The sequence below is a fragment of the Panulirus ornatus genome, chromosome 14 (assembly GCF_036320965.1).
Source record: "Panulirus ornatus isolate Po-2019 chromosome 14, ASM3632096v1, whole genome shotgun sequence".
NCBI lineage: Eukaryota > Metazoa > Arthropoda > Malacostraca > Decapoda > Palinuridae > Panulirus > Panulirus ornatus.
In genome coordinates, this window is record NC_092237.1 from 46,915,330 (window position 1) to 46,939,716 (window position 24,387).

A 24,387-nucleotide genomic window follows, 5' to 3' on the forward strand; every position below is an offset into this window, starting at 1 on the left:
ACGTAAGGGTAAGAGAGATGTGTGGAAATAAAAAGAGCGTGGTTGAGAGAGCAGAAGAGGGTGTTTTGAAGTGGTTTGGGCACATGGAGAGAATGAGTGAGGAAAGATTGACCAAGAGGATATATGTGTCGGAGGTGGAGGGAACGAGGAGAAGAGGGAGACCAAATTGGAGGTGGAAAGATGGAGTGAAAAGGATTTTGTGTGATCGGGGCCTGAACATGCAGGAGGGTGAAAGGAGGGCAAGGAATAGAGTGAATTGGAGCGATGTGGTATACAGGGGTTGACGTGCTGTCAGTGGATTGAATCAAGGCATGTGAAGCGTCCGGGGTAAACCATGGAAAGCTGTGTCGGTATGTATATTTGCGTGTGTGGACGTATGTATGTACATGTGTATGGGGGGGGGGGGTTGGGCCATTTCTTTCGTCTGTTTCCTTGCGCTACCTCGCAAACGCGGGAGACAGCGACGAGGTATAAAAAAAAAAAAAAAAAAAAAAAAAAAAAAAAAAAAGTTTGTTGAGTATTCCTGGTAAATTATATGGGAGGGTATTGATTGAGAGGGTGAAGGCATGTACAGAGCATCAGATTGGGGAAGAGAAGTGTGGTTTCAGAAGTGGTAGAGGATGTGTGGATCAGGTGTTTGCTTTGAAGAATGTATGTGAGAAATACTTAGAAAAGCAAATGGATTTGTATGTAGCATTTATGGATCTGGAGAAGGCATATGATAGAGTTGATAGAGATGCTCTGTGGAAGGTATTAAGAATATATGGTGTGGGAGGCAAGTTGTTAGAAGCAGTGAAAAGTTTTTATCGAGGATGTAAGGCATGTGTACGTTTAGGAAGAGAGGAAAGTGATTGGTTCTCAGTGAATGTAGGTTTGCGGCAGGGGTGTGTGATGTCTCCATGGTTGTTTAATTTGTTTATGGATGGGGTTGTTAGGGAGGTAAATGCAAGAGTTTTGGAAAGAGGGGCAAGTATGAAGTCTGTTGGGGATGAGAGAGCTTGGGAAGTGAGTCAGTTGTTGTTCGCTGATGATACAGCGCTGGTGGCTGATTCATGTGAGAAACTGCAGAAGCTGGTGACTGAGTTTGGTAAAGTGTGTGGAAGAAGAAAGTTAAGAGTAAATGTGAATAAGAGCAAGGTTATTAGGTACAGTAGGGTTGAGGGTCAAGTCAATTGGGAGGTGAGTTTGAATGGAGAAAAACTGGAGGAAGTGAAGTGTTTTAGATATCTGGGAGTGGATCTGGCAGTGGATGGAACCATGGAAGCGGAAGTGGATCATAGGGTGGGGGAGGGGGCGAAAATTCTGGGGGCCCTGAAGAATGTGTGGAAGTCGAGAACATTATCTCGGAAAGCAAAAATGGGTATGTTTGAAGGAATAGTGGTTCCAACAATGTTGTATGGTTGCGAGGCGTGGGCTATGGATAGAGATGTGCGCAGGAGGATGGATGTGCTGGAAATGAGATGTTTGAGGACAATGTGTGGTGTGAGGTGGTTTGATCGAGTGAGTAACGTAAGGGTAAGAGAGATGTGTGGAAATAAAAAGAGCGTGGTTGAGAGAGCAGAAGAGGGTGTTTTGAAGTGGTTTGGGCACATGGAGAGAATGAGTGAGGAAAGATTGACCAAGAGGATATATGTGTCGGAGGTGGAGGGAACGAGGAGAAGAGGGAGACCAAATTGGAGGTGGAAAGATGGAGTGAAAAAGATTTTGTGTGATCGGGGCCTGAACATGCAGGAGGGTGAAAGGAGGGCAAGGAATAGAGTGAATTGGAGCGATGTGGTATACCGGGGTTGACGTGCTGTCAGTGGATTGAATCAAGGCATGTGAAGCGTCTGGGGTAAACCATGGAAAGCTGTGTAGGTATGTATATTTGCGTGTGTGGACGTATGTATATACATGTGTATGGGGGGGGTTGGGCCATTTCTTTCGTCTGTTTCCTTGCGCTACCTCGCAAACGCGGGAGACAGCGACAAAGTATAAAAAAAAAAAAAAAAAAAAAAAAATATATATATGTAAGGGAATGGTCATTATGGCTGCCCAAAACGGTGAACTATATAGAAAAGGTGAGGCATACGCAACCACAAAATCAATTCTGTGTTGAGCCATACCTGACGAAGGACTGTGGCTGTGGTGGCTGCTGGGGGAGAGAAGGCAAGAGAAGAGAAGAGAAGAGAAGAGAGAGAGAGAGAGAGAGAGAGAGAGAGAGAGAGAGAGTCACCATCGTCACACACACACACCTACACACACACACACACACCTGACAGTGCTCAGCGAGGCTGGAGTCCCCCGTGTGAGCAGATGCACCTGTGACCACCACCACCACCACCACCACACTCCCTCCGTCGTCTGACGCTGTTCACTGAAATCCCTCCACACCTTCGTCCACCAGCGAGAATTCACGAGGACCCTCTCGTCATATTCTCCTCCTGGTATGACAAGTCCTCCTCTTCCAGGAACCATCCCCCGGTACGACACACACACACACACACACACACACACACACACACACACACACACACACACACACATACACACACACACACACACACATCCAACACACACACACACACACACACACACACACACACACACACACACACACACACACACACACATCCACACACACACACACACACACACACACACACACACACACATACACACATCCAAACACCCAGACTTGCAGAAAACCGAGGCAGAGTAAAAATCATTTTTCATATCGGTGGGTGGCAGTAGCCCCTGCCACCAGAGAGAGAGAGAGAGAGAGAGAGAGAGAGAGAGAGAGAGAGAGAGAGAGAGAGAGAGAGAGAGAGAGAGAGAGGATGTCCAAGGACACACACACACACACACACTCTCTCTCAACAGGTGCCGACTCTGGTTCCTGCCAAAACCCTCCCTCGACCACAAGAGACCACAGACGGACGGGCCACAGAGCGCGACGCAGCAGGGAGGAAGGGGGAAGGGGAGTTGGGGGGTCCAACGATCTCCCCAGGGTAGAGAGGGAAGGGAGGCCCTCCCGGTGGCCATCCCTCCTCCGTGTTGGGTCAGGGGTCACCCTCGACCCTGACGTCTGACAACAGGTCACGCGGTTGTCAGGTCCTTACCTCATGACAGTGACACCCCCACCACATCCCAAGCCCCTCCTCCTTAACACAGCCAGGTGTGGCTGTGGCAAGACAGGTGTCTGGTGCCACACAGGTGGTGTAAGTCGGGGCTCGTGGGTAGAACAACTCACCCCGTGCGCCACAAGTGGCCATACACCAGACACGTTATACATGGACTTCCTTTACCCACAGGTGTGTGTGGTGCACGCCACCCTTCCTCTCCCACTGAACACCTAACCAGTGGCCCTTGCCTTAACCAATGTCTCCCACACGAATCACATCAACGACAAGCCAAGGCCTCCTAAGTGATCTCATTCGTTTGCATAAAGCCCGTATGCCATGAGATGCGTGTTAGCCACATGCGCACCTGGGTTAAGTCTACACTCCCCAAACATCCAGTTCCCCTACCATGTCCCAGTAGGGCCAATTCTCCCAGCTGTGTGTACATACCCCACCCCATAATCTAATCAGCTGTTCACCACCACATGAGGGACCCGTGGCGGCACCACAACACCATTATCATGTTTACTGATGTACTGTTCTGGGGGAAAATTAATTTCACATGGCCACAGACAGACGCATGCGCGCTGGGGTGCCGGTATATCGCCCCGCGCACAGTGTGCACCTCACGGCAGGACATAGCAAGGGAAATGATTAGCAACGAAAATGAACTTCAAACTGAAACTCTTAAAAAAAACAAAAAACAAGGACAATAACACGGGGAGAACATGAGGGCTAACAACAATGAAGTCACCGAGCACTCCGGCAACGACCAGACATCACCACCACAATCAGAAACAACCACTACTACTACCACTACTACAACCACTACCACTACTACTACTACCACTACTCCTACTACTACTACCATTATGACCTCCATACCAGTATAATAAACCACAAACAACCCATCCCCACCACCATCACCAATACCACCATCCCCAACACCACCATTATCACCATCCCCAACAAACCAACCACTGTCGCCATCCCCACCACCACCACTGTCTCCTCTTTGGTCCATTCCAGACTTCGCCGCCACCAACCACTTACGTCACACGTTGACAGACGTCCTGGTACCCTTACCCTGGCCTGGCCTACCACAGCCAAGGCCACACCACCACACCCTGGGCCTCTCACGTATCTCAGGGCCTTATCTACATAACCTAAGCTCCCCCCATAACTTACGCCAAACAAATGATTTTCTTTAAGCCTTTCACTGTCAACTCTCTCTCTCTTCATCGCCGGCGGCGGCTGGATCCTGGCTATAGGGCTAGGCACAGCGTGTCACGCAGGTGCAAAAACCCTCGCTTCCACCCTAAGTCCCACGCACGCACGCTGGCACGTGTTATGATTATCATCCACGTGTATGCATGATACTCAGGATAGTCTCCACAGGTGAGGTTTCTTCCTTCCTGCCTCGGGCATAATAATAATAATAAGACGAGTCGCTGAAAACTGCCGACTCTCGTATCTCCCTCATCCATCGCTAAGATGCGCTAGCCTAGCACGAACGCTGCTACCGATATGATGTTCGAGCGAGGCTGATATATTACATATGTGGGCTAATATATATGTAGGCTAATATATGTGCTGGGCTTATATATCATATACGTAGGCTAATAATCAAATGTGCTAGTCTAATATATTATACATGTAGGCTAATATATGAGCTGGGCTAATATATCATATACGTAGGCTAATATATCAAATGTGCTAAGCTAATATATTATATATATAGGCTAATATATGTGGTGGGTGAATATATCATATACGTACGCTAATAATCAAATGTGCTAGTCTAATATATTATATATGTAGGCTGATATATGTGCTAGGCTAATATATCATATATGCAGGCTAATATATATCAAATGTGCTAGGCTAAAATATTATATATGTAGGCTAATATATGTGCTGGGCTAATATATCATATACGTAGGCTAACATATCATATGTCCTAAGCTAATTTATCATATCATATACGTAGGCTAATATATCATATGTCCTAGTCTAATTTATCATACATGTAGGGTAATATATTGTATGTACTAGGCTAATATATCATATATGTAGGGTAATACATTATATATGTCATTGGCCACAATGGTGTTACCGGACTTCGCCAACAAGAGCTTACATCGCGAGAGACAAGCACTTCAATCGAGGCTGTATCGCTGGCAGTACAATATCGTTAGAGAACCTCTCACTCCAAAGGAGTCTACATTTCCCTGCTACACCTCTGGGCTGCAGGTGCCTTCTGAATGACCCTGTATTAACACCCGGAACTCTCTCTCATCTTACCTGGTCCTCAGGCAATCATGAGTAAATATATAAATTGGATTTAATGGCCACAAAACCGGAAACCCTAACAGACACATCAGATGTATTTAGGTTTTATCTAAGTTACAATAGCCGTAAACACAGGGTTTAACGCCACCGCACAGTTTACGGTACACGAAGGCCCGCTTAAAGTCAACCTTCCCCACACTGGCTATGATCATCGTGGGCGAACACTGAACATCGACTTAAAGTAGCCAGACCGTGTGATTACTGTTGTGTTAGGGACAGTCTCACACTCACGTTCCTCCGTCTTTTACCCTTGTATGTGTGTACCAGATCTTTACTATATCTATCTATCTATCTATCTATCTATATCAGCCTGACCTAGGTACCCATTTATCGACCAGCCCCAAGGGAAGGATGAACAGGTGGGATTAGCTATGGGCCCGACTGTTAAGCCCTAGACTCAAACCAATGCAGGCCCGATCCCAGGTTGACCCGTGCTGACTCATGGTCAGTAACGCTAATACATCACGGAGGCTTGTCTATGCGTGCGTGAGTGTGCGTCGCAACTACCACGTAATTGCTCTTGCGACTCGAGTGTTTGCGTCCACCCAGATGGCAAGCGTAAGTAGCCCGTTCGCTCACCCCGAACGCTGGTACTGGTCACGTTCGGCCCAGTACGCAAACATCATCACGAGAGCGAGAGACACACGATTAACCAGTCAGTCAGTACTCCGGCACGACCCTTACGCAAGATGGTCAGGCCTCCCTCTCTCTCTCTCTCTCTCTCTCTCTCTCTCTCTCTCTCTCTCTCTCTCTCTCTCTCTCTCATCTGACCCCGCTTGAGCCAGGTCAGAGAGCCAGTCCTGAAATCGAAAGGAAGAAAGGTCGTCCCGTCATGCTCTCGGGTCTACGTACCGTCACGACGCCACGCCGACGGAGACAAACTGTTACCAAACGCGTTATCAATCTCTCCCCTCGCAAGGGAACCCCAGCAGCTGACTCACACAGGATGATATAGTCACTCAGCCACGCCAGGTCGGGTTCCAAACCACACACACACACACGTGTGGCGAGGCTTCCTATATAACACTCGTACGTACCAGGGTCATCGCGGCCTGGACGCTGTGAACAAATTGACGGATGATCACTTGTGGAGGCAGGCGGGCGAGCCAGCCACGCGGCACAATGCGATGGTCCAACGATACGATTCTTCAGCCACTTCGATCCTGCTGGAGGGTCGTAGACTTCGATGTCTCGTCTTATGGTCTCCTGGGTTCTCCGGGAGGCGTCAATTCCACTGTAACATTCTGACACCCGTCTACGACAGGCATTTCCATTTCAGGAATGAGAACTATACATGAAACGTCAATAAGCTGGAACAAATGGACGGGGGATTTCCCCCCTTCCTCAAGTAAATAAATAACGCTTGAGGATTCTGACTGCCTTTCCAGCTGGACGTCAGATCCAGGCGAAAACACTGAGGGGCTTTCACCAGCACCAACCACTCCTCTAGTTAGGCAATCATGGCCAGAGGAGAAGCCGTCGTGAAAATTCATTTTCTTCATCGCCCGGGTCAATTTTCAATTTCAGTTCCCAGCGAGGTTAACACGCCAGCATATATGGTTAGAGTGACTACGCTGTCATCAACTTCTTAAGCGTGTGGGTATGACCCTGTGGGAATGATGGTCTAGCCTCCCTTGACCCGACCAACCAAATGCCAGGTCATCAGATGTTAATGACAGTGCCGTCGTACGGAGTCGAGACGTTAGCAGCGGCCCAGTGTACCAACGGAGCAAATAACCTGTGACTCAAATGTTCGCTCATTACACCAGCGAGGCGTTCTTCGATCCTCCTCTGTCGACGATCACCGTAATGAGACACTATCGCTACGGTCGGTTCATCTAGCACCCGTGTCCTGACATACGCCACCACCCGCGCCAGCATGGTAGGTCCAGTCACGAGGCACCTTGGCTCCTGAGAGCACGAAAGATCCAGTCATGAGGCTGTAGACTCCTTACACCATCAGAGACCCTGTCATGGGGCTGTTGGCTCCTCATTCTACCACCACCAGAGACCATCCAAGACCATCACATACCTGGCAACCACTCGCATCACACGGTAAGGCTAAAACACCCATTTTACAGTACTATGAACACGGCCATAATGACAAGGCTGGGTCGTGTAAAGGTGGGTCACCCGTCAAAGGTTAAAGGTCAGATGTCACAGACCTTGAAGATCCCTCCCCCTTGCCCCCATCTCCCACCCTTCCCCCTCCGTTTTCAGATCCACCTTTGCACCTGTACCTACGGCCGTGACCCACTCGCACAGCTGCTGGCGGAACTCCTCTGTAAACACCCGGATTTCCATTTTCGTCGGGTGACCCGGGCCACTGCACCTCTGGGCGAGGGATAACCGACCGGGTCAGCACAGGTGCGTGCTGGCAGGTGTCGCTACGGCCACCTGAGAGGCACACCTGCGGCACACACGACCAACCCACCCCTCCTGCCGCTCCCTCTTCCACCTATGATGTAAATCTGACCCTCTTGCTGGATGGGGCCGCTGGCCCGCCACGTCAACACTAGCACCTGACCCATCCATCAACCCACGGCACGTCACCCTAGCCCTTCACCGTGTCACCAGGCGCTCGCGACACCCAGATGGCCCGACACGAACGGGACAGTGGGTGGAGGCCCTGCCCTACCCTATCGCGGTGGGCCAACAATAAAACCCAGAGGTGATGGTCCCAAGCGGAGCAGGTGATTGTGCACCTTCTTTCTCTCACGTGTCCACCACTGCTGTTGCCCCCTCTCACTCCCTCTCCCTGCCAGCACCAACCTAAATCCGTCGGCACCCCTCACCCAGATATCTACCAACACCAACCCCTATCTATCAGCAACACCTCCCAGCTATCTGCATACCCCTCTCCCTCGCTACGCCTAAACTCTCTAATGCCTACCAGTTACCGACCCGTTCCCAACCCCACCAACACCATCCCCAAGACCCAGCACCGCAGGAGGGGCTGCACTGAGCCTCCTGCAGATGATCACTCCACGATGGATGTGCGCGGCCCTCACGGCCCACAACAGTGTGGCCAGCCAGGACCAAGACAAATGTGTGTGGTCCACCAGGTCCATGACAGATGCACGTGGCCAGCAAAAGACCACGACAAGTGTGTATGGTCCACCAGGTCCATGACACGTGCGTGTGGCCAGCCGGGAGCACAACACATGTATATGGTCCATCAGGTCCATGACACGTGCGTGTGGCCAGCCGGGACCACAACACATGTGTATGGTCCACCAGGTCCATGACACGTGCGTGTGGCCAGCCGGGACCGCAACACGTGTGTGTGGTCCATCAGATCAAGGACAGGTGCGTGTAAGGCCAAGCGGTCTGTTTCACCACACCCCTCCTGGGGAAACGCTGTTTCGCTTAGCCACAAAAACTGCCTCAACACTGTTCTAGTCTCACAAGGCTACCATAGAGTCTGCTTCACTTCACCAGACCATACGACGCTTCACAGGACAAGACGACAGAGCATTTAACCTGGATATTGCCACACTTTCACTCTAGACGACCAGGCGATTCACTTGCTCTCGTGAAGTCTCGTTCCACTCGAATCGGCCTAGGTTTACTTCCCCTGTTTCACATGGGTAGGTCATCGAGCAAAGGGTCACTGTTCATGACGAACATGTTCGTACTCAAAAAGCCGAATCCTACTTTACTTTATTAAGTACTGGCAGCTGCCTTACCTCATGAGGCTAGAGAGAGAGCGAGTCTAACTTAACATGGACCTAAAATCTAAGCCTTGCTTGACTTGAGTATGGGTTTAGCTAAAGCCCATGCGACACTCCAATGCCAAAATCCCATGAATTATATTTAATGTAGGTAACCCAAGAATTACATTTAATGTAACTCGTGACAAAAAACCTGTTGACATTGACTGTCACCATTACTCTGGGAAATGTTTTTTTTTTTTCTTAAAGTTTAATGAGTAAATAATCATCCGTGGTAAATTCCCCTGACCTCCGGCACACACAGTCTTCACAGGTCATGTGTCAGGCCTCAAGAAAAGGTCTGAGAAGGCGGAGGAAAACTTGTGAAAGGTACAATCCTCCACTAACCCCCTGTCAGGCCATCTAACACTTTCACTAACTCCTCGTCAGGCCATCTAACACTTTCACTAACTCCTCGTCAGGCCATCTAACACTTTCACTAACTCCTCGTCAGGCCATCTAACACTTTCACTAACCCCCTGTCAGGCCATCTAACACTTTCACTAACTCCTCGGCAGACTATCTAACACTGTCACTAACTCCTCGTCAGGCCATCTAACACTTTCACTAACTCCTCGTCAGGCCATCTAACACTTTCACTAACCCCCTGTCAGGCCATCTAACACTTTCACTAACTCCTCGGCAGACTATCTAACACTGTCACTAACTCCTCGTCAGGCCATCTAACACTTTCACTAACTCCTCCTCAGGCCATCTAACACTCACTAACTCCTCGTTAGACTAACACTCACTAACTCCTCGTCAGGCCATCTAACACTTTCACTAACTCCTCGTCAGGCTACCTAACACTCACTAACTCCTCGTCAGACCATCTAACACTTTCACTAACTCCTCGTCAGGCCATCTAACACTTTCACTAACTCCACGTCAGGCCATCTAACACTTTCACTAACTCCTCGTCAGGCCATCTAACACTCACTAACTCCTCGTCAGGCCATCTAACACTCACTAACTCCTCGTCAGGCCATCTAACACTTCCACTAACTCCTCGTCAGGCCATCTAACACTCACTAACTCCTCGTCAGACTATCTAACACTCACTAACTCCTCGTCAGGCCATCTAACACTTTCACTAACTCTTCGTCAGACTATCTAACACTCACTAACTCCTCGTCAGGCCATCTAACACTTTCACTAACTCCTCGTCAGGTCATCTAACACTTTCACTAACTCCTCGTCAGACTATCTAACACTTCGCTAACTCCTCGTCAGACCATCTAACACTTCCACTAACTCCTCGTCAGACTATCTAACACTTCCACTAACTCCTCGTCAGGCCATCTAACACTTTCACTAACTCCTCGTTAGACCACCTAACACTCACTAACTCCTCGTCAGGCCATCTAACACTTTCACTAACTCCTCGTCAGGCCATCTAACACTTTCACTAACTCCTCGTTAGACTATCTAACACTCACTAACTCCTCGTCAGGCCATCTAACACTTTCACTAACTCCTCGTTAGACCACCTAACACTCACTAACTCCTCGTCAGACCATCTAACACTTCCACTAACTCCTCGTCAGGCCATCTAACACTTTCACTAACTCCTCGTTAGACTATCTAACACTCACTAACTCCTCGTCAGGCCATCTAACACTTTCACTAACTCCTCGTCAGACCCCCGAACACTTCAATAACTCCACGTCAGACCCAAAACACTTCCCTAACACTTCAATAACAACGTCAGACCCCCCTAACACTTCAGTAACTCCACGTCAGACTAACTAACACTTCAATAGCTCCTCCCTCAACTGCCTAACGTTCCATTAACACCCCGTTAGCCATTCTAACACCCTAGACAACCGTCTCAATCTCATTCCTCTCTTTCCTAATCCTTAACTAATCGCATCCCTTCGACCCTGACCCTAATCAGCGAAGCGGGAATGACTGAGGTAATCGCGAGTGCATTGGTAGATCGTTCGTTCTGGCCATGCAAGCAAACACCTCACTGGCACAGTGGAGTGGAGGTGAGGGTGAACTGACACACGCACCGTGGGGACACATACGAAGGCTGACACACGCCCCGTGGGGACACACACGAAGGATGACACACGCACAGTGGGGACACATACGAAGGATGACACACGCACCGTGGGGACACATACGAAGGATGACACACGCACCGTGGGGACACACACGAAGGATGACACACGCACAGTGGGGACACATACGAAGGATGACACACGCACCGTGGGGACACATACGAAGGATGACACACGCACCGTGGGGACACATACGAAGGATGACACACGCACCGTGGGGACACACGACCCAGTCATGCTACAGCTGAGTTGGTCAACAGAGGAGGTCCCCTCACTATACACCCATTTCCTCAAGAGACCACAGTCCACCTGGCCACAGAGAGAGAGAGAGAGAGAGAGAGAGAGAGAGAGAGAGAGAGAGAGAGAGAGAGAGAGAGAGAGAGAGAGAGAGAGAGAGCTGGTCTCATGGCCCCCAAAGAACCCATGAGGCTGCTGTCGCAAAGTCCAGGTTCCAGGCTACTGCCTGCAACACGTTAAAGGTGCACCGGAGGCTGGAGGCAACCTGGGATTTACCTCAAGCGCGTTAAAGGTGAGCTTCGGGCTGAGGGCTACCCTGAGTTTACACTCTGTGTGTGTGTGTGTGTGTGTGTGTGGCAAACGTAAACCCCGAGCTACCTAGGGTTTACCTTGAACATATTACCGGTGACCCCATGGGATGTACGCGACCTGGGTTTACCTGGAGTATGGTAAACCCTGAGCTGGAATAAACATGAGGTGTACTCAAACGCATGAATCTGGTAAACTCCGGCGCAAGGCACACTTCGGGTTTACTTTGAGCGTATGAAAAGGAAAAATAATAATGAATCCCACGACTGTGTTCAGCGCTAACAAGGCCCTCAAACGGTCGTCATGACAACAAAGTGATCACACGACACAAGAATCCTGAGAGAGAGAGAGAGAGAGAGAGAGAGAGAGAGAGAGAGAGAGAGAGAGAGAGAGAGAGAGAGAGAGAGAGAGAGAGAGAGAGGACAGTGAAGTGGACCACTCTAAGACAGAGCATCTCCTCTGACTAATGACCTGTCACTGCTGTGTGATCTGACACTGCTCTGTGCCATGTCACTGCCGTGTGGTCTATCGCTGCTGTGTGTCCTCTGCTACTACATCATGTCACTGCTGTGTGACCTATCACTGCTGTGTGTCCTGTCACTGCCGTGTGCCCCGCCACCACTCTGCGCCATGTCACTGCCGTGCGATCTATCGCTGCCGTGTGTCATGGCAATGCTGGGGGATCTATCGTTGCTCTGTGTCCTGCCACAGCTCTGTGCATGATCTATCACTGCTATAAGTCTCGTCGCTGTCATGTTAACTTAACAGCATCAAACACCAGCATTAGTACACCACAACGACACACGCAAGGTAGGCTGGCACAGGGGCGGGCATGGGTCGGCCAGCAGGCGAGAAATGATTTCACTTTTCACTCTGGGTGGGAACGCGTCCTTGGCGGTGCCGAGTTTCCCGATCCAAACGGAACCGACCCGATTGATCATTAGGGCCATTAGCGTCTCCCCCGGGTAATCACCATTACCTCAATCACCACGTCGTCATCAACGCCGCCACACTCGCGGGGCAAAACTGTCGCAAATACACCACACTGTGTCGACCTCAATACGTCGAAGGTGCCTCGAGTTCCTCATCCCCGACGACTTCGAGAGGGAGTATCCTCACTCCATCGAATCGGGAACGTGTCTCACAAAACAACACTGCCACTGAGACAGCCGTCATCCCTCACCACCGTGGGTCAAGGTGTGAAATCGTGAGCCCAATGTGCAGGAGCCACGGTGGACGGGGATGAGCAGCCGCCTCCTGGGACGCGTCCGTGGTGGGGACCTGACTCCTCCCTCCCTCCCTCGCCAGGATCGTGAGGGGACCTTGGGCGAGCCCTGACAGCCTCCTCGCCCGACAAGGACGACCAAGGACGCTCAGGCGGAGGAGGAAACGCCTTGGAGAAGGAACTCCTTGAGATCTCCCAGATCATCGACAACACACACACACACACACACACGCGCGCGCGCGCGCATTCAAACTATGAAAATAACAAGTCCACATTATAATCCTACGGGCAAGGCATTCATGATTGACTGACATTCACATTATACGACGCAATGCATATATATGTAGCACTGAATAATAATAATAATGATGATGATGATTAATAATAATAATAATAATAATAATAATAATAAACATTACCTCCCCACAGCTGGGGGCAGACACCAGCTGTGCCCTTGTTCCTCTGAACACACAAGCTCTTGCTGTCAGCCGCCAGCAAGGCTACCCTACAACCCTAACATTACGTGTGCTCCACCTCGGAGACGAAAATGAACGAAGCGTCACCATCCACTCCACTTTTTTCCTCGTGACAGTGCGCGCAGGATCCAACCTCTCCTTGTGACAGTAAGCGCAGGACCCAACCTCTCCTTGTGACAGTGCGCGCAGGATCCAACCTCTCCTCGTGACAGTGCGCGCAGGATCCAACCTCTCCTTGTGACAGTGCGCGCAGGATCCAACCTCTCCTTGTGACAGTGCGCGCAGGATCCAACCTCTCCTTGTGACAGTGCGCGCAGGATCCAACCTCTCCTTGTGACAGTAAGCGCAGGATCCAACCTCTCCTTGTGACAGTGCGCGCAGGATCCAACCTCTCCTCGTGACAGTAAGCGCAGGATCCAACCTCTTCTCGTGACAGTAAGCGCAGGATCCAACCTCTTCTCGTGACAGTAAGCGCAGGATCCAACCTCTCCTCGTGACAGTAAGCGCAGGATCCAACCTCTCCTTGTGACAGTAAGCGCAGGATCCAACCTCTTCTCGTGACAGTAAGCGCAGGATCCAACCTCTCCTTGTGACAGTAAGCGCAGGATCCAACCTCTCCTCGTGACAGTAAGCGCAGGATCCAACCTCTTCTCGTGACAGTAAGCGCAGGATCCAACCTCTTCTCGTGACAGTAAGCGCAGGATCCAACCTCTCCTCGTGACAGTAAGCGCAGGATCCAACCTCTCCTTGTGACAGTAAGCGCAGGATCCAACCTCTTCTCGTGACAGTAAGCGCAGGATCCAACCTCTCCTTGTGACAGTAAGCGCAGGATCCAACCTCTCCTCGTGACAGTAAGCGCAGGATCCAACCTCTCCTTGTGACAGTAAGCGCAGGATCCAACCTCTTCTCGTGACAGTAAGCGCAGGATCCAACCTCTTCTCGTGACAGTAAGCGCAGGATCCAACCTCTTCTCGTGACAGTAAGCGCAGGATCCAACCTCTCCTTTATCTTTACTGCTGTTATGGTTAGTTACTGGGCAGGATGTCGTCGTAAAGGTCATTTGATGAATCACTAGTATATCTTAACCGAGTCCATCCCGCGCTCCTGCGACACTGATCTGTGAACTGTATCTTAGACGTAACTTTTACATCATTCAATTCTTGGACGCCACTTGGCTCAAACGTCCCTGCACTGGGCATCGTCTCATTCTTCGTCGCCGTTTGGCAAACCTGGATACAAATCTGTGCTGTAGATTCAGTGGCATCCTTGACGAGGGAAAAAAAATGTTCGCGTCGACCCGCTCATCTCGCTGGCTAGCAAAAGAGGGTCCGGGGGGTCTGCGTGTGTTCTCTGCCTCCACCGAAGTCTCACGTCAGACTCCAACCCAAGGATGAGGTATGAACAGTTCCAACGAGGGGGGTATGAATGGTTCCAACGAGGGGGGTATGAATGGTTCCAACGAGGGGGGGGGTATGAACAGTTCCAACGAGGGGGGAATGAACAGTTCCAATGGATTGAGATGAACATTACTAACGAGAGGGCATAAACAAAGCCAACGAGGGGGTATGACGAGCTGAGCTTGATACGCTCAACAAAGTGGCCAAGTCACTCGAGTTGAGTGCTGTCAGCCGAAGAAGGGCAGGCAAAGAGCAGGGACGATTTATCTTAGGAAGGAGGAGGAGGAGGAGGAGCAAGAAGAATAGGAGGCATTGAGGACAAAGCAATGAAGACGAGAGCTGGATAATTCAAGGTATATGAACAGGTGAGTCTTAGGGTCAACTCATATAGTCGCATGGTGAGAGTACGTGCTCATATGAGAAGGCTAAAACGATTGGTAGGGTTGTGGCCCCTCCCTTGCCTCTGAGGCGTACAGTCCACCTCCTCCAGCAATAACGCTCATGTGCAACTGCTGTGGCAAGAGCGTCCAGCTGTCAGGCGAACGAGAGACAACCACACACTCACCTCACCAGCAGCGCCACACTCACCGCCACCAGCAGCGCCACAGTCACCTCACCTGTAAAGAGAGGGAAAAAACTCATTAGCAATACACATCACACCTTCAGCTCATTGAAACACACAATGGCTAACTACTGAACACCCAGTGAGGCACAGCCGGCCCACGTCCTTCACCCTACCCACACACAAACACAGAAAAAGACATGTGTTGACTATAACGAAGCCTCCCCAGCCTCCTGACTCTCTCCCGCAGAGCCTCAGTAGCCGGCCAAACATCGCTGATCCTCACACAACAACACCAACTTTCTTCTGCTTCACCAGACGATCATCATCACTATCACTTTTACCCCTGGCCAGCCCTAGCCCTAGCACCAGCCAGCTGCTGCCATGCGCCAGGTGCCTCCTTCCCTCCCCCCCACTCAGGTGAGCCACAGTAGTGAGGGTCTAGTGTGAGTGAAGGCTGGGCTCTGACCTGCCACTCCACCACCTCCCTCATCATACCAGCCTTGACTTGTGTCCTCCCCCTAACCACTACCCCTCACCACCCTCACTACCACCAGAGCTACCCTCCCCTCATAACCCTCACAACCACAACTACTCCCTAACGCACGACCTCTTTATCTCACAACACTTAACATGTTCACTCATACGACTCGTTCTTTATAGCTCGATATCTTCCCGCGGTGAGCGCAACGTGCCAGCCCTGGCACTTGCCTATTCTCGTCGTAAGTATTCGTAAGTCGCGTAACTACTCCCTAAACCACGACCCTGGCTCCTATCTCCACACACACACACACACACACACACACACACACACACACACACACTAAGCACAGACGACCCAACCAATCAACAGCTGGAAGGGTACATCTGGGAGATGGTATCCTCCTAAACTACCTACCTGCCTAGGACCAGTTCTGCCATGGCAGCAGGTAAGGTAGAGGAGGGAGTGCTGGTACAGGAGGCAGGGGAGTGTAGCAGGGGTCAGGGAGCCGTGGGCACATCAGTTACCGCAGTAAAGCATTGATCGGGTCCGCTGGCCGCCATGTCCAGCCCGGCCTCAACAACCACTCCCGCCTCCACCACCACCATTCCTCCTCCTCCTCCTCCTCCTCCTCCACCACCATACCACCAACAGCAACACAACCATCACCATCTCAAACGCTCACCACCACCACCACCACACCACCATCATCCAAGAAGCCATCATCCCACCAACTCATAAACCCCCATCAACACCATCATCTCCAACACCACCGAGGGAGAAGCACCGCCACCACCACTGGAGGTTCTTCCTCTGGTCATCCCCCTCCTGACAGTGAGGCACAACCATCTATCTTCTGTATATATCCTGAGTGACTCCGTGCCTCGCCCAGCCTACAATTCAAGAGAGAGGGTTTTCCATTTTTAGCCCCGTGGCTTCCGCGTCACTCCCTTACACCCGGCAGCCTCTCTGGCTCGTACAGCTGAGGGGCGGGGGAGGTAAGCTGTGGCAGCTTCTGCCATACATCTATACACACACACACACACACACACACACCTCCAGGCTCACCTTGCAACTGGCTTAGCGTTGTTTGGCGCACACCTGCGGGGGTTAATGCACTGGACTTTCTGTCTCTGCTTCGGGGAGACGTTCCTTAGTGTCGTCCCTCGATACGACGCGAACGTATACTGTACGTGACGGAGAATCCTTCAGTTTGGGTAACTCCTGAAGTATTTTGGATGAACGTATGCGATCTGCGACTGTGTCATGGTGTGGTCTGAATATGGTGTTCTATTCAACTGGATCAGACCATGTGACCTGAGTATGGTACACTGGTTAAGACGGTCTATACACCTGGACTACATACTACGCCCTGAGTATGATGTTGTCTCCCGCGTAAGCGAGGTAGCGCAAGGAAACAGACGAAAGAATGGCCCAACCCACCCCCATACACATGTATATACATACATACACGTCCACACACGCAAATATACATACCTATACATTTCATCGTATACATACATATATATATATATATATATATATATATATATATATATATATATATATGTGTGTGTGTGTGTGTGTGTGGTACCATCAGGTGACGTCAAGTGCACAGTTGGCCGCTTCCACTTGAGAAACACCTATACAACCACCCCACAATAACACACACACACACACACACACACCGACCACAACAGACCAGGAGGGAGGGAGAATGGCTGGGCAACGAGCCACCCGACGTGGCTTCAGAAAACACGACAATGGAAGACACGACGTCGGGCCATCACACCACACTACACCACAGGTCTCCGGTCACCCGGGAAAATGTCCACACCGAGGCCAGATCCTGAGTGAATAAAGACAGCTAAAAAAAAATAAAGATAAGAGAATTAAAGACAGAAAAAGGAAAATAATCAATTTACTGGGAAACCTGCCCTACACAAGGATTCATGTGGAAGCTCTTTAGGAAAAAATATGAGGAGGCGAAAAAGGCCAAAGTTTAGCGGCGTAAGTAAAGAAACAGTCACTGTCATGAGGCCATCCTTGAGTTGCCACAAGCTCGCCCTGTGCACTGGTCCGTCAGGTTCACCCTCCAAACCTGGCTCCCCTTCCCTACAAAAATGTCAACCTCCAAGGCTGATACAGACTTATAGGAGGAGTCCGGCAATATATGTAAACACATTTTCTTTCACATTTGTTTGGAATTTCGCCTGGAATAGGCGATTAAAAAAAAAGGCCTACCTTCCCCACAACCATTTACAAACCGCCATGTGCAATGAACAGACACCATAGCCCCCCTTAACCACAACCAGACCCCATACCCCCCTCACAACTCTCCTCCTACTCAACAACCCACCTCCTACTCACACGTCTTCCGTCGTGAGTTTTACTCAGCCAAATAACAACAGTTGCCATCCCTATCAACCCCGAGATCCTCCTCCTCCATCTTGGATCCTAGGCCTCCAAGCCCCTAGTCAAACAGCCGCCAAAATATACTACACCAACACTGATAAGTTCACATTGTGTCTTCCAGTTTAAGAAATATACCCCCCCCCAAAAAAAAAGGTTAACGAGCGTTCATATAGTACTGTGGTGGTGTGGACATTCAATGACTTCGTGCATCGTCGAAGGTCAACGATGTATCTTAACTGGTCGGCGGTACTGGCTACAGCTCTCGGTCCTTCACAGCGAGACGCTGCGTGAACACCCGCTGGGTATGAGGGGAACCACGACAACACACACACACACACACACACACACACACACACACACACACACACACACTTAGATCGAAGGCCAACAACCCTAGGGAAATACATAAATGTTGTCCAATTATTGCTCTACGAAATGACAAGAAACTGTAACACACACACATACACACACACACACACACACACACATATATATATATATATATATATATATATATATATATATATATATATATATATATAATCATAATTACTCCATGACCAATTTGTACGAGAGTCCCAGTATTACCCTAAACCCTTTTCTTAAGGCTCCTTCATCAGCAGAGAACTGTAGGCTTCCTTAGAGTGAGATGTTCTAGGGCGAGGCTATCAACTAAGAGGAGTAGTACAAGTTTTGGTATCGGCTTGACGGTGTTACACATGTGAGTCTCTTTTGTTTTCCCTTCAGATGAAACGGAACGGGCAGGAGAACGTCCCAATCGAGGCCATCGCATGAACTATGTGGGGATGAACAGCTGGGTGAACTGCGATTCGACTGCTGTCTAGGATTCGAACCCGTGTGGGCCCGACCGAACCCGTGTGGTCTCGCGCATACATCATGGCCGGTGATGGTTCGTCCACACCGTTTCTCACAGGAAGAGACAGTTTGATGGATTAGATGAGAGAGAGAGAGAGAGAGAGAGAGAGAGAGAGAGAGAGAGAGAGAGAGAGAGAGAGAGAGAGAGAGAGAGAGAGAGAGAATGTCCGGGCTTGAGGCTAACATTCTCTCGCCCAATACTTTATGTTAATAACATAAAAGAGAGAAAATAATAACAAAAGAGAACTCGAACGTAATGACTGCCACTAGCAATGGTTGCTGGTTCCCGTTTTCCTTCCTTTTAAGGAGGCTCAAAGAAAATGATCCAGTAGTAGAAAACCAGAAGCAAAATGTTGGGAAGCGACCTCTCCCTTCCATTGTGTTCGTCTCGTCTGACATTTTGTTGACTTCAAAATTCTTAGAAACACAAAGCAACCGGACGCTTTTAAACGTACGTTCACTTGTCAGACATTCGTAAAGGATTTTCCAGGACAATGGAACAACCCATTTCCCCTCACACTTATACTTTAGTAGATATTAAAACATTATTCTTAACCTCACACACAGACAATACAGCACTCTCCCTTCCCAAGCATACTGTACTCAGATCTTAAGACAAAATATATTTCCAATTTGTCTTCCTGGCCTCACTGAGGCCAGACGGCCAGATCCATATAAGTCTCTCTTGGCCTTCGAGCAAAAACCCTCACCTGGCTCCATCCTCTGTCCCTACTTTCAAGAGAGTGGTAATACAGGAGGGAAGGATTTCTAAACTCCTTCCTCCCCTGTAGCCCTAAGCTCTTCTTTAGGCGCCATCTACGACATGCTGGAGGTGGGTGAGTAGGTGGGTGGGTGGGTGGGTAGCATTCTTCCTGTTCGAGCCCAAGTGACAAACAGAATGATAAATAGAAAACGGGGAGAATCATATCAGGTTGCCTGTAGTGGCGTTCGTCCGGAGTCTACGAACCTGCCGGATTCTGCTGGTAAACCTGCGACTACCTCACCTCACTCTAGTTTACCTCTAGACGTCTCTACAGGTAAACCTGCGACTACTTCACCTCACTCTAGTTTACCTCCAGACGTCTCTACAGGTTAAGCTGACTACCTCACCTCACTCTAGTTTACCTCCAGACGTCTCTATAGGTAAAGCTGTGACTGCCTCACCTCACTCTGGTTTACCTCTAGACGTCTCGACAGGTAAACCTGTGACCTCAACCCACTCTAGTTTACCCCCAAGCGTCTCTCTCAGTAAACCTGTGACTATCTCACCTCTGGTTTACCTGGTAAACCCGTGACTGCCTCACCACACACTGGTTTACCTCCAGACGTCTCTACAGGTAAACCTGTGACTACCTCACCCACTCTGGTTTACCTCCTACCATCTCTTCCATGCACCAGGTTACTGGCTTCATCCCCACTGTCCACAACCTCTTCCCCCACGTAACATTCTGCAGAGAACAAGGACAACAAAAAACGCCCTAGTTGGATGGTAATAAAAGGGTGGGGGGTCGACCCCACGTAAGCGAGGGATTCCAACCCTCGTCCCTGGAATTCTGAGGCAAATCGTAAACGCGACCCGCGTCACACTGAGGGAGAGGGTTGGCCCTTTCTGGGCATCAGTCTCGTCTCCCAAACCTGGACTTAATAAAGTGCTGTGTACATCAAGCCTGCCTCCAATCACCTATCATTATCACACACACACACACACATACACACACACACATATATATATATATATATATATATATATATATATATATATATATATATATTTATTATTTTTTTTATTATACTTTGTCGCTGTCTCCCGCGTTTGCGAGGTAGCGCAAGGAAACAGACGAAAGAAATGGCCCCCCCCCCATACACATGTATATACATACGTCCACACACGCAAATATACATACCTACACAGCTTTCCATGGTTTACCCCAGACGCTTCACATGCCTTGCTTCAATCCACTGACAGCACGTTAACCCCGGTATACCACATCGCTCCAATTCACTCTATTCCTTGCCCTCCTTTCACCCTCCTGCATGTTCAGGCCCCGATCACACAAAATCTTTTTCACTCCATCTTTCCACCTCCAATTTGGTCTCCCTCTTCTCCTTGTTCCCTCCACCTCCGACACATATATCCTCTTGGTCAATCTTTCCTCACTCATCCTCTCCATGTGCCCAAACCACTTCAAAACACCCTCTTCTGCTCTCTCTACCCCGCTCTTTTTATTTCCACACATCTCTCGATCGTTACTCACTCGATCAAACCACCTCACACCACACATTGTCCTCAAACATCTCATTTCCAGCACATCCATCCTCCTGCGCACAACTCTATCCATATATATATATATATATATTAAATCATCCTTTCCTCATACACCTTCGCCATTTCCCGCGTTAGCGAAGTAGCGTTCAGAACAGGGAACAGCCTTAGGGGGGACATCCTCACTATATCACATAAGGCTGCTGGCATAACCGGTTTCGTCATGGTTCGCGCCGGTGTTGTCTGGAGGAAGGGAGGGGGTTGTTGGCAAGGCTGGGGTCGGTCGGGGAGGTCGACTGTCTGAGGACGTCGGGAATGAGGAGGAGAGTGAGGGAGAGTCGGCCAGTGAGGGAGGGAGGGAGGGTCAAGGGGAGGCCGCCCGTCAAGCAGTCACCAGTAGTGCTCACTCAGGCTGCGTGCGTGCGTGCGTGCGTGCGTGCGTGCGGGTGGGTGGGTTGGCCGGAGGGGGAAAAGAAGGCCGGGGATCACCACGGCAGAAGTGCCCCTCACGGTCCAGACTGGAGCCAGATCGAGGCGGGGGAGTAACGGCAGACCCGAAATCGGATACCATTCACAGTCGACAGTGGAGGAAAAAAATTAATACATAAATAAACGAGTCAAAAGAAGCGGAACACGATGGCTGAACCATCTGCCAGCGCAAGAGAACAACAGCTGCCACTTTACGAAAATATAAGAATAAAAATATGGCAGGTTGAATCATACGACCCTTCAAAACAAGTGAGGTAAAGCCAATAATGATGGTCTTTAAGGCCCTCAGCTGACACCGTCTCTCACGGCGGACGACGCCGAACGGTTAGAAATCGTGCCAAAGATGCTTCGCAGTCTGCACCACCCACGACACACTAGCCAGACATCTAAATAACTGGTGAACCAAGGAAGGTGCACAATGGCAGCTCCCTCCTCACACCGAGCTGTGATGAATATGGTGAGGCAGACCTAAGGATAAGTCCCCAGACGCAGCGGTACAGGGCCGAAACCATCGTCAGGAATAAGTTAATGGTGAAGTTTAAGGGGGGTTGGTGTGGGACACAGGTGAAGATTAAGGGGGGTTGGTGTGGGACACAGGTGAAGGCTAAGGGGGTTGGTGTGGGACACAGGTGAAGGTTAAGGGGGGTTGGTGTGGGGACACAGGTGAAGGTTAAGGGGGGTTGGTGTGGGACTAGGTGAAGGCTAAGGGGGGATTAAGGGGGGTTGGTGTGGGACACAGGTGAAGATTAAGGGGGGTTGGTGTGGGACACAGGTGAAGATTAAGGGGGGTTGGTGTGGGACACAGGTGAAGATTAAGGGGGGTTGGTGTGGGACATAGGTGAAGGCTAAGGGGGTTGGTGTGGGACACAGGTGAAGATTAAGGGGGGTTGGTGTGGGACACAGGTGAAGATTAAGGGGGGTTGGTGTGGGACATAGGTGAAGGCTAAGGGGGTTGGTGTGGGACATAGGTGAAGGCTAAGGGGGTTGGTGTGGGACATAGGTGAAGGCTAAGGGGGTTGGTGTGGGACACAGGTGAAGATTAAGGGGGGTTGGTGTGGGACACAGGTGAAGATTAAGGGGGGTTGGTGTGGGACACAGGTGAAGATTAAGGGGGGTTGGTGTGGGACATAGGTGAAGGCTAAGGGGGTTGGTGTGGGACACAGGTGAAGATTAAGGGGGGTTGGTGTGGGACACAGGTGAAGATTAAGGGGGGTTGGTGTGGGACACAGGTGAAGATTAAGGGGGGTTGGTGTGGGACACAGGTGAAGATTAAGGGGGGTTGGTGTGGGACACAGGTGAAGATTAAGGGGGGTTGGTGTGGGACATAGGTGAAGGCTAAGGGGGTTGGTGTGGGACATAGGTGAAGGCTAAGGGGGTTGGTGTGGGACACAGGTGAAGATTAAGGGGGGTTGGTGTGGGACACAGGTGAAGATTAAGGGGGGTTGGTGTGGGACATAGGTGAAGGCTAAGGGGGTTGGTGTGGGACATAGGTGAAGGCTAAGGGGGTTGGTGTGGGACATAGGTGAAGGCTAAGGGGGTTGGTGTGGGACACAGGTGAAGATTAAGGGGGGTTGGTGTGGGACACAGGTGAAGATTAAGGGGGGTTGGTGTGGGACATAGGTGAAGGCTAAGGGGGTTGGTGTGGGACATAGGTGAAGGCTAAGGGGGTTGGTGTGGGACACAGGTGAAGGTTAAGGGGGGTTGGTGTGGGACACAGGTGAAGATTAAGGGGGGTTGGTGTGGGACACAGGTGAAGATTAAGGGGGGTTGGTGTGGGACATAGGTGAAGGCTAAGGGGGTTGGTGTGGGACATAGGTGAAGGCTAAGGGGGTTGGTGTGGGACACAGGTGAAGATTAAGGGGGGTTGGTGTGGGACACAGGTGAAGATTAAGGGGGGTTGGTGTGGGACACAGGTGAAGATTAAGGGGGGTTGGTGTGGGACATAGGTGAAGGCTAAGGGGGTTGGTGTGGGACATAGGTGAAGGCTAAGGGGGTTGGTGTGGGACACAGGTGAAGATTAAGGGGGGTTGGTGTGGGACACAGGTGAAGATTAAGGGGGGTTGGTGTGGGACACAGGTGAAGATTAAGGGGGGTTGGTGTGGGACATAGGTGAAGGCTAAGGGGGTTGGTGTGGGACACAGGTGAAGATTAAGGGGGGTTGGTGTGGGACACAGGTGAAGATTAAGGGGGGTTGGTGTGGGACACAGGTGAAGATTAAGGGGGGTTGGTGTGGGACACAGGTGAAGATTAAGGGGGGTTGGTGTGGGACACAGGTGAAGATTAAGGGGGGTTGGTGTGGGACACAGGTGAAGATTAAGGGGGGTTGGTGTGGGACACAGGTGAAGATTAAGGGGGGTTGGTGTGGGACACAGGTGAAGATTAAGGGGGGTTGGTGTGGGACACAGGTGAAGATTAAGGGGGGTTG

The 24,387-nt window shown here is 50.4% G+C and overlaps 1 protein-coding gene across 3 annotated transcripts in view; it reads right to left on the reverse strand.

The window, feature by feature from the left end:
• LOC139753376 (protein fem-1 homolog C) overlaps nucleotides 1-24,387 on the reverse strand; it is a 273,427-nt gene that overhangs the window by 40,052 nt on the left and 208,988 nt on the right. Inside the window, exon 1 of one of the 3 annotated variants that reach the window (XM_071669803.1) lies at nucleotides 15,442-15,466. The exons of the other annotated variants lie outside the window; for them this stretch is intronic. The gene's annotated coding sequence lies outside the window, so the exon portion shown is untranslated. Of the gene's footprint in view, nucleotides 1-15,441; nucleotides 15,467-24,387 lie in introns of those variants that run through there. 3 annotated transcript variants of the gene reach the window in all.